This window comes from Paramisgurnus dabryanus, chromosome 5 (genome assembly GCF_030506205.2).
Source record: "Paramisgurnus dabryanus chromosome 5, PD_genome_1.1, whole genome shotgun sequence".
In the NCBI taxonomy this organism is placed as follows: Eukaryota; Metazoa; Chordata; class Actinopteri; order Cypriniformes; family Cobitidae; genus Paramisgurnus; species Paramisgurnus dabryanus.
Window position 1 is genome coordinate 7,366,861 of NC_133341.1, and position 6,764 is coordinate 7,373,624.

Genomic DNA, 6,764 nt, shown 5'->3' on the forward strand with positions numbered 1-6,764 from the left:
AGTATGAATCATATTATATGTAATACATATTTATTCTGTATGCAAACATAAAATTTTTAACACAAACAGTAGAGAGAGAGAGAGAGAGAGAAAAGAAAAAGACAGGCTATGTTAAAAGACATACCCTAATATAAAACTGTCAAATGTATAAAATATAAATAAATTGCATTATAGAATACATGATATTATTTATTTTTAGTATAACCAATTCAAATCTTTAATCTTTCGAAATAAATTATAAATGTAACGTGATGAAAACGATATACATAACATAGAGAGAACAGACTTTGATGGGGAACAAACTTCCACACAACACCGGCGCCATCTTTGATCCATTAGTTCTGATACCAAATAAAGTCAACTGCATAAATAGTCCTGTATCTATTGCAAACATATTTTATTATAAGACTAAAAAAGGCCATAACAAAATCATTGTTGAGCTACAACATTGTCAACATACCATAGTTTGACTTGCTGTGCTGATTTCTAAAGACTGCTGCACAGTGGCGGCGATAGCGTCTTGCACTCAAACAACGCTAAGAGAGAGCTTACGAATGGTCCAGACCAACCTTATGAAAGTGTGACTTACAGAAGATATACTTAGCGTACGAACGTGTTGGGAATCGTGCCATAGAGTTAAGAGAGGGTTAAGGAATAGGTTTAGAACTACTTAGGAATAAGAACGTTTTGGGGTACGGGCCCTGATTATTTGGTTGCATGTAAACTTACCTACTGTTAACTACTGATGTAACCTCACCTAGAGTAACATATTACACAATGTTTCTGTTTCAAAGTGAGGTGACTTTAGGCAAAAGATGTTAAATAATTTGTCAATTTGTTATGGCAGTCGTGGCACCAGCAGACATGCCTTGCATCATTGTAGCTGACATTTTTGAGCTGAAAAGATTATGTTCACAGAGGGAAAAATGCAGTGGGCTAAGATTGGTTTTTAACATTCTCTGTTTTTTCTCCTGAGGCAGACAGATTGCATACTTTATCAGGTGACTTTTCCTCTTGGCAGGAGCTTAGAGTGACATCTTTATCTGTTGTTTCCCAAGGTTAGAGACGAGTGATGAAAGGTTCCTATTCCACCCCAAGGCCCGGGCTTAGAGAGCTATGAGTCCAGATAGAAATTCCTAGACTGAGTTTCAATTTTAAACACATAAACTTCAACATGCTGGAAAATAAAAACATACCCAGCGGGCATATGACCGACCTTCAACGTTGAAATTTGGTTGAAATTAGGTCAGTTGTTTGTTCAACGTTGAAACAACGTTGAAACAACGGTGAATGGTAAACGGTTGAAAAAGGTTAATAAAATGCTGAAAAATCAACGTTGAAATTTGGTTGAAATAACGTCAGTTGTTTGTTCAACGTTGATTCAACGTTGAAACAACGTTGAAACAACAGTGAAGTAAACGGTTGCAAAGAGACAATAAAATAATGTTTTATAATTTGTGAATCATTTAGAAAAAAATGTAAAAACTCATTTTATGAAATTGATGAAAATATTTAAAGATGTAACAAATAATTGAATATACAGGTAGCGATGTAATCTCGCGAGATTACACGAGACTGGACTGTTTTAACGGCTGTCTGCGAGATCTTGCGTATCACACGAGAAAATGCTTCGGAGAAAGAAGAGGTAAGGAAATATAAGTCAATAAGTCAATGTTTTAAACGCATAACGTTATTTTATTCACATATTCAAAGTGGTATGACAAAAAAGCACGATGCCAATTCGGTTTTTTTTCTGTTAGTTGCGAATGTATCCGTCATAGCAGTTAATTTGCTAGTTCACGGGATGTTCCCGCCTAAATTGGACTTCGTTATTATGAATATTAATAAATTAATATGATATGTGTTGTTATCAACTTAACCACTTGGTTGTTTTTGCTTCAGAAAAGCAACTAGTTATAAATGTAAGGGCTGTTTTGGACAACTTTGGTGAAAAAGTGTTGATATCGTAGTTCAGTCAGTGTATATCCTAGAGGTCTTACAGGCGCCACAGACACCTATCAGCCTTTTGTAAGGAGGAGCAGCGCGAGTGCGGTGCGGTCAGTGTTAAGCTGCTTATATTATATATATATATTACTGATAAAGTGTTAAAACTTAAATGAGATGTTGGTGTTTTATTGTCTTACGAATTCGCAATAACGGATACGTTTAGCAGTTCGTGTAATTGACATTAATCTAAACTTACTGATGATGTTATAACATGGGCGTCGAATCCAATATTAATCATGCTGAGGTTTTCACGACGGGGTCATGTGTATAAATGCAGTTATAAAATTAAAAGGGACAAGATAGTCGACGTGACCTTCATGTTTCCATGGCAATCAGTCAATCACATGTTACGTTTATGCTGCGGTCATTCGCGCAGTATCCATGATTTTAAGCGGCATAAAACACTTATGTTAACTCCTTTGTACGAAAATGTCATGTCGTGTAAGTTGGCATGTTCTATTCGAATTAAAATGCATTGTAACGGTGTAATTTTGCTTACTTCTCTTGTTGAATAGTTAGCAAGTTTTAATGGAAATAGAAAATATTGGTTATCTAGACAAATGTGCTCTTATTTTCAGTATATTTTTATAACTCTTTTGTAATGTCTTCGTTATCAGAGCCCTTCAAATTAGAAAAGTGATGATGATCTTGTCAATGCTGAGATTTTCATGCATCAACAGCCACTACATCTGGATCAGGTAATGTTGTGTTAACCCTGCTATTCTACAATATTTACGTATGCAAGTGTATGCATTACATTCTGATAAAGGTCATTATAGAATTCTCTTCCAATATTGCACTAATTTTACTTTTTTATATTTTGTCAAGATTGAACAAGAAACAGACAGCAAGGGTTGTCAGGTCAGAAACAGAATGACACACAAACACGAGAAACTTCACAGGTGAGAAGTGAGAGTGGCTTTTTAAAAACACCTGCTACTTGTTTCTCAAGACTGGTTTATCATTGTCATTAGGAAAATATGAGAAGCTAATTTAGGACACTTTTTTGTGAAGCGTCTCCCGTAAAACCTTACAATGCATTTAATATTTGTTTTGTAATCAGATCAAGTTCTACTAATCCTAATAATTAAGATGCAGTGTTTTGTATCTCACAATTTATGTTTTCTTTTTAAAAGGGGCTATGACTTTTTTTTATTTTATTATGTGTTTTAAATTGTAGGCAGATCAACATGCAATTTGAAGACGTGTGATAAAATACAGAGATGTGAAGTCGTGTGTCTTTCCAGATGCCCAAATCATTCCCCCTTAAAAGGTAATGAATAGTGTTATGACAAAAAAATGTATTTCTGTATTTCTAACTAAAACATTACATTTATGTTTCTATACTAATGAAATATGTTTTTCTTCTTCCAAACTTTATCAAATGCAATGATCGCTAAGATGAGCCTGAAGAGGAGATTTGGGAAGATGCTGTTTCATAAGTCGCTTTGCCAGATCACCTGTGGTAAGTTTGTAAAACGTATATTAAAAATAGGATTAGAACATCTCCTAATCAAAAGTTTTTGATCAGGTCGGGATGTCTGCTAACAAGATGCCTTGCTGGTTTGGGCGAGTTTAAAGTCTAACACAGACAGTCCAGAGGTTCTGAAGTCCATCTTCGATCTCAATGGTAAGGGACTACACAAAAGGCTGTTTTACCCACACGTAAAGCAACCTGTCAGTGTTTGCTTTGTTAAAGGAACACGCCCAGATTTTGGGAATTTAGCTTATTCAACGTATCCCCCGGAGTTAGATAAGTCCATACATACCTTTCTCATCTCCGTGCGTGCTGTACCTCTGTCTGACGCAGTCCCCGCTAGCTTAGCTTAGCACAAAGACTGGAAGTAAATAGCTTCAGCTAGCATACTGCTCCCAATAAGTGACAAAATAACGCAAAAAATTTCCTATTTATGTGTTGTGGTTTGTGTAGTCACAACATGTACAAATAACAAGGTCATATGTGACACAGCCATCTTTTAACACTATACATACTGGGAACTATATTCTCAGAAGGCGAAGCACTACTTGGGCGGAGTGATTTGCTCACAGCACCCGAGAAGCCCCTGGTGAGGAGCAGAGAGTTCGGTCAGAGTTGTGCAAATCGGTCCGCCCAAGTAGCAGTGCTTTGTCTTCTGAGAATATAGTTCCCAGTATGTATACTGTTAAAAGATGGCTGTGTCTCATATGACCTTGTTATTTGTACACGGTGTGACTATACAAATCACAACACATAAATAGGAAAATGTTCGCGTTATTTTGTCACTTATTGGGAGCAGTATGCTAGCTGAAGCCATTCACTTCCAGTCTGTGTGCTAAGCTAAGCTAGCGGGGGCTGCGTCAGACAGAGCTACAGCACGCACGGAGATGAGAAAGTTATGTATGGACTTATCTAACTCTGGGGGATATGGTAAATAAGCTAAATTCCCAAAATCTGGGCGTGTCACTTTAAAGGGATGGTTCGGCCAAAAACGATATTAAACCCATGATTTACTCACCCCCAAGCTGTCCGAGTTGCATATGTCCATCGTTTTTCAGACAAACACATTTTCGGATATTTTAGAAAATATTTTAGATCTTTCAGTTGATTAAATGTAATGTCACGGGGTCCACCCATAGTCCACGACCTTCAAGTCCAAAAAAAGTGAGTCCATCCTTCACAAATTAAATCCAAACAGCTCCAGGATGATAAAAAAAGGTCTACTGAAGGTAATCCGTGCGGTGTTGTAGAAATATCCATATTTAAAGTTTTATTAACGTAATTAACTACCTTCCGGTAGCGCCGCCATCTTAGTCGCGTCCGCATTCAGGATGAGTGCTTACGCGGCCTACGGAGGCTACTCTGCTGCTGCTCTGTGCCCCCACCCTCCGAATTTGTCATAACGTCACTAAGAAAAGTGCTTACACTACGCTAATACTCTCTCCTGAATACAGAGGAGTCTAAGATGGCGGCGCTACCGGAAGGTATTTATTTTCGTTAATAAAGTTTTAAATATGGATATTTCTACAACAACACTGCGTGGATTACCCTCAGAAGACCTTTGTTTATCATCCTGGAGCCGTTTGGATTTAATTTGTGAAGGATGGACGCACTTTTTTTGGACTTGAAGGTCGTGGACTATGGGTGGACCCCGTAATATTACATTTAATCAACTGAAAGATCTAAAATATTTTCTAAAATATCCGAAAATGTGTTTGTCTGAAAAACGATGGACATATGCAACTCGGACAGCTTGGGGGTGAGTAAATCATGGGTTTTAATATCGTTTTTGGCCGAACTATCCCTTTAAGCATATCATTTGGGGGGTGTTGAAAATATAAAGTTGATATCACTTAAGCATTCAGTATTGGATTCATTTGTAACCAAATCGATCAGAAGCACCATTCACCACCATAGTATTCTTTTATCCTACTATGTAAGTCAATGGTGCTTCTGATCAGTTTGGTTTCAGACATTCTTTAAAAAATATTCAGGTTCATCAGGACGCTTTAAGGTGTAGAAACATCTCAGCAACCTCAAAAGAAATTGGAGGCAACAGAGCTAAATTACAGATGTTGTTGCAAAGGGTCTGGATATGTATAATGCAAATATGATATGTTTTCTTTTTTCATACATTTGAAAAAGTTTCTAAAATTCTGTTTTTACTTTGAAGAAAATATCTAAACAATTACAGTATCATGCAACAACATAACATTTGAAAGTGAAAGGTGTATGATAATTTCTGAATGCACTGCAGATGATCTTAATTGAACCTCATTGTTATCTTCGTAAACACAACAGCTTTCTTCCTTCGTCAGATGGTAAAATGGTAAATGGTAAATGGACTGCATTTATATAGCGCTTTAACAGACCTATGGCCATCCAAAGCGCTTTACAATTAGCCTCACATTCACCCATTCACGCGCACATTCATACACCGACGGCGGTGTCAGCCATGCAAGGCGCCAGCCAGCTCGTCGGGAGCAGCTGGGGTTAGGTGTCTTGCTCAAGGACACTTCGACACTTGGTCAGGTGGAGCCGGGGATTGAACCACCAACCTTCCGGTTTGTAGACAACCTACATGAACCACTGAGCCACTGCCGCCCCAGATGGCTATGCAATGTTTCAAGTCAGACTATCAAAGAAAACGCATCTTGTCCTGATGTGCAATAACAAGATTTTTTTGTACATGGGCTAAAATGCAGCATTTTTTGAAAATTAAATATTGTGTTTTTTCCTCTCTTTAGATGCTGTCATCGTATTAAGTACAGCATGAGCCAGAATGGATGGGTGGTGGTGGCCATAAGAAGACTGTCAACTAAATCAACAACAAAATTCATATTTGCATTTTTTCTTGAATAAAGTTTTTCTATTCAGATGAATAAAATGACTTTTAAACATGATTTTGTTTTCATATTTTATGATTTTATTCTATATTTAGAATATTACACTTCTGCACTACTACTGGAAACCTAACTGTTTGAAAGAATGTGTTTTTATCCTTAAAAAATATTTTTAACAGCTGCTTTCATGTTTATTTGGAAAGGGTAGGCACCTGCCATCTTATTTGTCCACATTTAAACTTTACCTTCTTTAGGTGTTTAGTTTTATGAATGGGGTTGTACTGTAAGTTATGCGCAGCAAGTTGTATTCATATGATAATTGCTTTAAAAATAACATGTTTACAGAAAATCATATAGTGAGAATTGCAGTGTCAAGTAAAAATCTATATTTAGTGTTAAAAACAACAAGGAAATAGAAGGTTGAAATTGCGTCATGA

General features: G+C 36.8%; 1 long non-coding RNA gene across 4 annotated transcripts; it reads left to right on the forward strand.

Annotated features, from left to right (window-relative positions):
• Window positions 1-1,345: 1,345 nt before the first annotated feature.
• On the forward strand, window positions 1,346-6,380 carry LOC135731837 (uncharacterized). Of its 4 annotated transcripts, none has more exons than XR_012336740.1 (7): window positions 1,346-1,645; window positions 2,625-2,705; window positions 2,836-2,909; window positions 3,188-3,280; window positions 3,409-3,472; window positions 3,539-3,637; window positions 6,232-6,380. It is a non-coding gene; the product is annotated as an uncharacterized lncRNA (long non-coding RNA). The 4 variants fall into 4 exon arrangements; XR_012336741.1 differs by lacking the exon at window positions 1,346-1,645 and adding an exon at window positions 1,748-2,057 and having other exon boundaries at window positions 3,409-3,476; XR_012336739.1 differs by lacking the exon at window positions 1,346-1,645 and adding an exon at window positions 1,968-2,057.
• The last annotated feature ends 384 nt before the right edge of the window (window positions 6,381-6,764 follow it).